This window comes from Phocoena phocoena, chromosome 13 (genome assembly GCF_963924675.1).
Source record: "Phocoena phocoena chromosome 13, mPhoPho1.1, whole genome shotgun sequence".
NCBI classification, from domain to species: Eukaryota; Metazoa; Chordata; class Mammalia; order Artiodactyla; family Phocoenidae; genus Phocoena; species Phocoena phocoena.
In genome coordinates this window covers 49654994-49665150 of record NC_089231.1, presented here as the reverse complement: position 1 = coordinate 49665150, position 10157 = coordinate 49654994, and positions in this window count along the sequence as shown.

The window sequence follows — 10157 nt, the reverse complement described above, 5'->3', positions numbered from 1 at the left end:
TACTCCAACTGTGGAATAAGTTATTTATAATAATAATGTTATTTATAACTAGTGAATTTTACATTATTGTACCTGTTTCATGGTTAAAATTTATTTTTATTTAAAAAAATTTTTTTTGGCTGTGTGGGGTCTTCATTGCTGCACGCGGCTCTCTCTAGTTGTGGCGAGCAGGGGCTACTCTTCGTTGTGGTGCACAGGCTTCTCATTGCAGTGGCTCCTCTTGTGGAGCAGGGGCTCTAGGCACATGGGCTTCAGTAGTTGCAGCATGCGGGCTTCAGTAGTTGTGGCACGTGGGCTCAATAGTTGCGGCGGGCGGGCTCTAGGGCACTCAGGCTTCAGTAGCTATGGCATGTGGGCTCAGTAATTGTGGCTCACAGGCTCTAGAGTGCAGGCTCAGTGGTTGTGGCACATGGGCTTAGTTGCTCGGCGGTATGTGGCATCTTCCTGGAGGGATTGAACCTATGTCCCCTGCATTGGCAGGTGGATTCTTAACCACTGTGCCACCAGGGAAGTCCCTCATGGTTAAAATTTAAAAATGAAACCATAAGGTCTCCATGTCTGTTGTATGTTTACATGTATCTATATATGTATGTTGTAGATGTGTAGTATTTTCTACCTTCCGATAGTATTACTAAAATTCTATTTAATTGACTTAAACAAATGCTTATATAAATTTAGTATTTATAAAAATGCTCAAAATTACAGTAGTACCCCCCTTCTCTACAGGGGATATATTCCAAGACCCCCAGTGGATGCCTGAAACCATGGATAGTACAGAACCTTAGATATACTATGTTTTTTCCTATACTGATGGGTGGTAGCATATACAGTGAGGATGTGCTGGGCAAAAGGATAATTCACATCCTGGGTGGGAGGGCGTGAGATTTCACCATGTTACTCAGAACGGTGCACAGTTTAAAACTTATGACAGATAGTTTTTGTTTTATTCTGATGCTTTTTCGAAACCATTCCTGCAAAGGTGCTTCATCTTCAAGAAAATTCATGAAAGAAAATTTTGACAAGTGCGGTTTCCAATAACTTTAAAATCATAAAACTGAACTCGGTAAGAATTTCCAGAACTAGTGAAAAAACTGGATTTAATCAGAACAAGTATTAATTACATGGGACTGAATGAATTCCTTAATGTTTTGTTTGTCCAGATTTATGGAAACATTTTCTCTTTTATCTTAAAGCTAAGAGTAATTTGGTAAAATATACCATTGTAAACAAAGATGACACATTTACTTTTCCCCCCTACTTGATCCCTCCAAAATTCAGAAGCTCTTGAGTATTGTTTTCATGGTAATATAGTTAGCTATTTACCTAAATTCAACAGAAATCTGTTCTCCTTATAAGAGGATACAGTTAGGAACATTGGCTATATTACTAAGGCTTTGACTGGAATATTATATTTGAGTGAGCTATGCATAGACTCAGATATGACCAAACAGCTTTAAGGAACTGCTTGAACTTTGGCTTGGCTTCCTGGCTTGGAGAGGCTTTTAAGAGTTCAATCTGGGATTCCTGATAAAAAGTCTCAGCACAGCGTCTTCAGAAGACCTTGTGTGGTCAATCACTATTCTTCTTGCACTTATATAAATAACTAAGCCACATTTAACACAGATAAATTAGTTTTACTGTGATGAGCCTTGGAAATAAGGAAATGGGGATAATTGTAGAGAGAAAAATTATGTTTATACCCTTGTCTCTATTGAATTATATTCCTGTTAATTGTCTTGAGGTTTTGTTATATACCTGTAAATTGGACTGAATCCTGAAATTTTCTAGGTTCCTCAAATATTTGGCTATAACTCTCCAAACTAATGTTTCCAGTTTTCTCCCACACTTCTTTTTTTTTTTTAATTTATTTTGCAGTACGCAGGCCTCTGACCACTGTGGCCTCTCCCGCTGCGGATCACAGGCTCTGGACGTGCAGGCCCAGCGGCCATGGCCCGCAGGCCCAGCCGCTCCGCGGCACGTGGGATCCTCCCGGACCGGGGCACGAACCCGCGCCCCCTGCATCGGCAGGCGGACTCCCAACCACTGCGCCACCAGGGAAGCCCTCTCCCACACTTTTGATTTGCAATCAGTAAGAACAAAGACTGCCCTGAAATCTCTTGGAAGGGCCTATACCAGGTCCTCCTCACTACCCAGATGGCAGCCAAACATCAGGGACTCGAGCCTTGGATGTCTCACAGCTGAAGGTGGCTCCACCTGACATCTGGTCCTGTACAGATGCTAGAGACCTCCAAATAAAATTGACTGGGGGGCTTCCCTGGTGGCGCAGTGGTTGAGAGTTCGCCTGCCAATGCAGCGGACGCGGGTTTGTGCCCCGGTCCGGGAGGATCCCACATGCCGCGGAGCGGCTGGGCCTGTGAGCCATGGCCGCTGAGCCTGCGCGTCCGTCCGGAGCCTGTGCTCTGCAACGGGAGGGGCTGCAGCAGTGAGAGGCCCGCGTACCGCAAAAAAAAAAAAAAATGACTGGGAAAAGAAGTAGCTGATATCGAGGTAGGCTGCTTCTTTTTATGACACTGGATCAAGACTTCTTACTTTAAATAACCATGAAACCTTTTTTCCATTCCCTTTCTTTACTCTGGCATTGGCCTGCAAAGATAATACCATCATCCATACCTCCTAGGCCATTGTTGAGGGGTGTGGGGTAACCTTTCCGACTGCTGGATTTGTCATCAGAAAACTCTGATCTGTCCATGATGCTAGAGACCCTCTGGTCCATCTCCCTGTCTCTGGTTAAAAACCCCAAACATGGGGAACTCTGCTTTCAGGCACTATACAAAGAAAGGGACACAAAACAAGGGTAACCAGAATAAAACTGCCTGTGTGGTCTTCTGACCCTTAAATTTTTACTGGCCTCTATGGCTGTCACTTCTCTAGTCCTGAGCCACAGATTCAAATGGGAATTACCAGGAGGCATTCATGGTTCAAAATAAGCCCCCTGTGACAGATCACTACTTCACTGGTTAAGAATAAATGAGAATATGATCATAAACCTCTCTTTAATTCAAAAATATTGCAGAATCCGCAGGTAAAGCAATAGGCGCCTAACAAAAATTCTTAGACTCTCTGGCCAAAGTTGTTCTTGCTAATAGGATAGCCCTTTATTACCTTTCAGCTGATCCATAAAGTGTTTGCGCTGTGGCCAGCACCACCTGCTACACCTGGATTAACACTTCTGTAGAAGTTGAAACTCAGTTACATTAAGATGACTGAGCAAGCCTCTTGGCTTAAAAAGATGACTCCTTCAACGGGGTCTTTCTTTGTCTTGTTTGATTTTGATTGGTTTGGGTCTTGGGGACCATGGCTCCAAAGTGCACTCCAGACATTGGGAATTATCCTGCTTATTATAATCATAATAATCTCCCTGGTGCTTTGTATTCTCTCAAAAGCTTTAAATGCATGTTTGGAGCTGCTCACTACCAAGCAAATGAGCTCCCTAAGACTGGAATGCCAGAAAAGGAACAAAGGGAATGACAGGCTTAAAGATTATAAACTGAGGCCTTGACCTGTGACTATCACAGGGAGATTAAGCAGAAGCACCATGATGTATGGATACCACACCAAGGATCGGCAGACGCCGCGAGAATACAGAGCAGTAGCCAAGAGTGGTGCTAATGTGTTCAATTTTGATCACTTCTCTCAGTTAAGCTGAGAGCCTGATCAGTAGTGGGGAATTGTTATAACAGAAACAATAGGCCCCAATGGAGTCCTTGTGCTAAGCCCATGTCAGCAAACCAAGACTTGATACTCAACCTAATTGAAGTTTTAATCTCCCCCAGGAGTACAGTCTTAGCTGGTCAGTCTGGAGTTGTCTGGTCAGTATCAGTAAGGTTATCTGCCCACAGCCCCCTTCCATCTCCTATAGGTAGGTTCCTACGCCACTGTCTTCCCCCTTCTGCCATAAAAGCCTTCCGTTTTGTACAACTCCTCGGAGCTCCTTTCTCCTTGACAGATGGGATGCTGCGTAATGCATTAATCGCTCAGTAAAGTCAATTAGATCTTTAAAAGGTTTTTGGTTGAATTTTTGTTATTTAACAGGTGACATATTTACTCATCTACTAAATACTATGCACCTTCTAGGTACTGGGTGGGGACCATGGCAGAGAGGATAGGGCCCTATGCTCTGAGGGTGGAGATCATCAGGATGCAGGGAAGATGGGGATTAATCAGCAGACTAGCTCACAGGAGAGAACTTAGCATCCTCTTCTCTGGAGGACAGACTCTCATCTATGTTGGGGCGTTTAATGATGAGGTTGTCTTATTTTAGAAAATAGGAAAGGAGTAGGGACTGGGAAGGTAATATTTTTAAAGGGGAAGGTTAACGGGAAAGGCTCTAAAATACCAAGAATGTCATTAAGGAGGGAGGCTAAACTGGCAGGGGATTATTTTTTTTTTTAACGCTTCTCTGGAAAGAAATAGTGTGGAGTAACTGAAAATCATACAATTAGAGCAGGAGTTTTGGAATCTTGCTTGAAGCCTGCTGAGCTATAAGGCATGTGACTGAAGGTCGGGGAGGGTATGTGAGTAGATATGGATTAATAAACACACTGGAGTGTCTTACTGAGATAGTAATATTTGGATTATAAAGCACTTTTAAAAACTATCTGAGCCCATGATTAATTGAGGCTCACAAATTTCCAGCAGTGAAATGTGTTTTACTGCAGTTGCTATTAAGAACTGTCAGCTGTCCGAGTCCTTGATTTCCCTAGTGAATTTTATAATCTAAATTAAACAGAGAATGGTATAAATTTTCCCTTTTTTGGGTAGCCGATTAACACGAATATCATCTCCATATACTATTACATAGTAGTTATATCTCACTCTATGGAACAATTTATTATGGATCTGATCGCTTCCAGTATTTTTATGAATTGATCGTAAGCCAATTTGAAAACTTACTGATCTAAAATAAGTTCAGCAATAACAGAATATACTGCCTGTAAGAATTATTAATGAAATAAATCAGGATGCATGGAAATTAGCATCTCTCCTTGTATAAATTATGTTCCAATGAGACTGTAAATCACTGCCTGTGACATATTTCTCACTCCAGATGTAATCTGTGGTACTGACTTCATTACCAATTCATAACTATGCCTGAGTAAGGGAAACTATTTTCTGAACAGATTCTTCCTTGAAAATGTTTTAAAAAGAAAAAAAAAGAAACACAAGTATGAAGAGATTGTGTAACTGTGAAAATATCTAAAAAGACCACAATTTTTATTAAAATAGCTTTACTGTCTCAAGAAGCATATATGCCATTTTAGGTGTGACAGAAGTTTGCAAATGGAGATTTGCTCAATTTTTTCAAGAAAAAAAAATCCTGGCATAAAAATTTCAGAGGCAATTCATCATAAAAAACTTGAGATGGAGGAAAAAATGACAATATTTTCGTTCCCTATAACCACAACTGTCTTCTTACATTACGGACAAAAACTAAACAGGGAAAACCAAACAAAGAGTGCTTCAGGATGTTTTTTCATGAAATCACAAATCAGGAAACAAAATAAAACCTTCTCAGAGGAAGCGGGGGCTGATTGCTTTGACCCTTCTCTTCTCTCTCTCGCAACAGTGCTGGATTCTTCTCAATGGCCAAGAGATGTGCCTCTTTTCATCCTGCAGGACAGAGTGACATCTGTTTCTCCTGTTTCCTAGCGATGTTTTGAGGGTCCAGGGAAAAAGTTTTATTCTATGTCCAAGAGTCAGTTGGCTTAACTTTATGAAGTGTCTATGACAAACCGCAGACCAGTGGGAAGTGGATAATTAGGGGCTGTGGGTTTTTGGCAGAATGTGTTGCTTAATTCTCCCTTTGCCCCTTAGTTCAACCTCAGTAAAGTCCAGGACCCCTTGTTCTCTTGCTAGTACCCCCTAAGGGCTGCTGCTTCCCATCTCCCAATTGTCTATGTCAATATACAACAGACTGAACAATGGCTACCTGACTTTCAAATTCACCGTGCTTCACACATTCTAGTGGGTTTCTTCCTGGGTGTCAGTGGTGGAACCTTGCAGGTCATGTGGGCACTTTTGGAAGTCCAGGCTTCTAGTGCTTGGCAGTGATCTCTGCTACTGCCCTCCGCACCAGATCTTTAGGATTCCTCCTTCTCAAGATATGATCCATGTCTGTGTGACAGTTACCATTTTCTCTATGTGCATGTGTCTCTCCCATCTTCGTACCATGTCCATGCATTGCTGTGTTTACTTTATCAAGGGATCTGAATTCATGCTGGTAGGTGGGCTCAGACAGTGCATCTAAATAATGATATGTTACCCAGAGGAGGGAGTAGGATGGGGTCAGTGATGAGAATACTGAAAACAAGGCAAGAAATGTGTTCTCAGGTGGGCAGGAGGACGGGAAGATGCCGGGAAGCCAGGAATCTGACCTTAGGAAAATGGAAGTCTGTCAGGAGGTTAGGAAGGCTGGCCAAGGAGGAGCAATCTGTATGCGTTATCAATCAAAACAGCGCAAGACTGATTGGAAAAAGGCCAACAGAGGGCTTCTGTGTTTAAGGGACAGATGTAAAAAAGAATCATGAAAGGACTGTTTACAGAGATGGAGGACATTGCCATGGAAACTGAGAGAGCAAAACACTTGGATGAAATAGATGACTAGGAAATGGGTTTTTCATAGTGTAGAAGTGACTGCTGTGTACCTGCATATGGACCCAAATAAGAAGAGACCCCCACCCTTCCAAAAGTTGACTCCTAGCTCTTATCTTGTATTACAGGGTACTCTCTCAATGACTACTTAATTTTTTATGTTTTTCATAAAAATATTATTTAGAGAAAACATATTAACCTAAAAAGACCTTCATTAATGATAGTTTTACATTCCTGTAGGTGTTACTTAAGGAAATATATAAAATTTTATACATTCATATTTATATTATTTCATATATATTATAATATATAAAGTTTATACATAAATAATAAAATTTGATATATATCCAATAACTTAATGTAATTTAATATAATTTAGTGATCACTCCTGGAAATACTCTTTTATTTAAAAGTAAGTATCAGTCCCTTACATATTTGGTACTTAGAACAGTACCAAATACTATTCTAAGCAGTGGGGATAGATGGTAACAAAAGAGACAAGATTTCTGGCCCATGGGGAACACAAGGTCTTGGAAGATGAGTTCTATGGAGAAAAATGAAGTAGGTAAAGGGGGTAGCTGGTGGCAGAGGGTGTAATTTAGAAATGTTGGTTAAGGAAAGTCTTGCTGAGAAGGGACATTTGAGCAGAGACCTGAATGAAGTGACTTCACAAGTGCAAGTTTTGGATGATGTTGTAAAAAGCCTTTAAATGGCCACTTAAAAGGCCATGCAGTCAATGGTTATGTCCTGGAGATCACAAATATACAACTACAATACGAACAAGAAGTTATGACAAATGTAATAACTGTTTTTATACCAAGGTTACTTGTGACTTAAAATGAAATTTCAGAGACAGCATGAGCTGTGGATTCAGAAATATTCATCCAAGTTAGGTGACCCCAAAGGGCATTCTCATGGTAGAGGTTACATTGATGTAGAAGACAGATGTGAAGAGTCTGATAAAATCGTTTCATGTCATGTGTTATGGATTGAATGTTTGTGTCCTCCACATATTTATATATTGAAATCCTAACCCCCAATGTGATGGTGTTAGGAGGTGGAGCAACCTTTGGGAGGTGATTAGGTCATGAGAGTGGAGCCCTCACGATAGGATTAGTGCCCTTAAAACAAGAGACACAAGAGCTTGGCCCCATCTCTGTCCCTTCCATGTAAGGACTCAGCGAGAAGATGACCATCTGCAAATTGGAAAGAGGGCCCCTGATCTGCTGGTACCTTGATCTTGGACCTCCCAGCCTCTAGAACTGTGAGAAATCAATGTTGTTTAAGCCACCCCATTTATGGTAATTTGGGATAGCCTGAGCTAAGAAAGTATGTGAGAGTAGAAACAAATCATGCCCCCAAATTGATATATTTTATATAATGAGATCTTTTAGCTATATGGAAAGGTCAATTTGTAAATTATACATTAGAAGTACACATTTTCTATAACAACTACATCCTTAAAATTTTGTACATTTGAGTGGGCCCCAACCTTTTCTTTTGGATCTTTTCCTTGGGAAACCAGGAGATCACCTTATTTTGGGGGCTGGCTTATTTATGGACATAGAAGATAGGCCTGGCCCATGGACACATTACAGATGCCAATTGCTGTTTTCTCAAACCTGCTGCACAGAATTTAGCAAGAAGCAGGTGCTCCATGACTGTTTGTAGAATGCTGGCTGAAGCTTCTATCCCCAAAAGCAGATTCCTTAGGCTGACTTGCACATTAAACCATCTCCTAGTGGAACACCTACCCCAGCTTTTCAGCAGTAAAACTGCAAGCCTGAGGAGGGGCCAGAACATCCTGCTCTTTGTGGATGTGGATGGAGCAGGGGGTAGGACAATATTGCCTATGGGAAGCCTTTGTCCACTCTATCGTCCAGGCTGGGTAGATAGTGGATGATGGGAATGAAACTTGAGTCTTCATGTACTTTACTTCCTGGTGATAGTCTGACATAGGCAGGGTGGGCCTTACCCAGAATGGGGAGGGGACTCTGTAATGTATCTTCTGTGCCAGTTTGCCAAAGTGCGTGAAGTTTCCACCAGTAGGTATCTTAGAGCCAGTTTGGGGTCTAGCCTCTCTTCTGCCCCTCATTCTTTCAACTCCCTTATTAAAGAGTCAGAGGTGATGGTCAAAGGGAGCTAGTTTTTTTTTTTTTAACCAGGTCAGCTGAATAGTAGCCTAGGGGAGGCCTACTGGAATGGGACAAGGATTGAGTTAAGTTTGAGTCACCTGAATGTAACCGTAGTCTCAAGAGCTCTAGAAGGCCAAGGGCAGATGGAGGACCCTGGAACTTTGGGGGAAACAGAATAATCTGTTTGGTAGGCAGAATTCTAAGGTGAACCCCAGTGACCTTCATTCACCCTTTTATTATCTTCTCCCCTTGAGTGTGGGCAGAATCTGAACAAGATGAGCTAACACTCCCGTGATTATGTTACATTGTATGGTACAAGGGATTTTGCAGATGTAATTAAGATTTTAGATCCATTGACTTTTAGAGGGAGATCATTCATGTGAATGTGGCCACAGGAGCCCTTTCCATCTGTATCCAGAGGTCAGAGGTAGAGGAGTCAGAGATTCGAAGCATGAGAAGGTTTGATGTGCCATAACTGGCTTGGTGTTGGAGAAGACCACATGGCAAGGAATGTGGACAGCCTCTATGAGCTGAGGGCTATGCCCTACTGACAGCTGGCAAGAAAACAGGAACCTCAGTCCTGCAGCCATAGGACCTGAATTCTGCCAACACCAAGAATGAGCTTGAACATGGATTTTCCCCTAGAGCCTCCAGACAGGGACAGCTTGCCTGACACCTTGATTGCAGCCCTAGGAAACCTTAGCAGAGAACTCAGCCATGCCATGCTGGACTTCTGACCTACAGAGTTGCAAGTTAATAAATGGGTGTTGTTTTAATCCACTGAGTTTGTGGTAATTTGTTATGCAGCAGTAGAAAATATATTTTGCTAATGTCATTATTTTTTGGATATACACATTGCTATTTTATTATTTTCCTCTTCTTCAGACAGGGCAGTCTGTGAGTAACATTTATATAAAATCCTTATATTTTGTGGCTGGGGAAACTGAGGGTTGTAGGGTGCCTTTTTTTTCTTGTCCCCTTTCTTCATAGCAGCTATATACAGACCATGGTATAAAATATGAGTGAGGTTTTTTCTTTTTCCATTTGGTTCCGTGTGCCATAGGGATTCCAGGACTCCTGCTTATTACAACAAAAGCCAAATGTAGGTGCTAAAGAGCACATTTTGAAGCCCCTCTTACTGCCCCCTTTTCAATGTTTTGCTCTGTTTCCAAACATCACATGGCTCCTCATTCCTGCTCCCTTGCCCTAGATTTGAAGCCACCCGTCGCTACCCTGAGAAAGCACCCCAACCCATAAGTACTGCACCGCTCTGTGTCGGAGCACAGTCCCCACCCCACACAGGTGTGAATTGTGCTTTCTATGCCATTTATAGCCACATAGGATTCTGGCATTTTCCAGCCAATCTGTCCCCTGGGGGCCTGTCACCAGCCTCTTGAACCTGCATGTTGT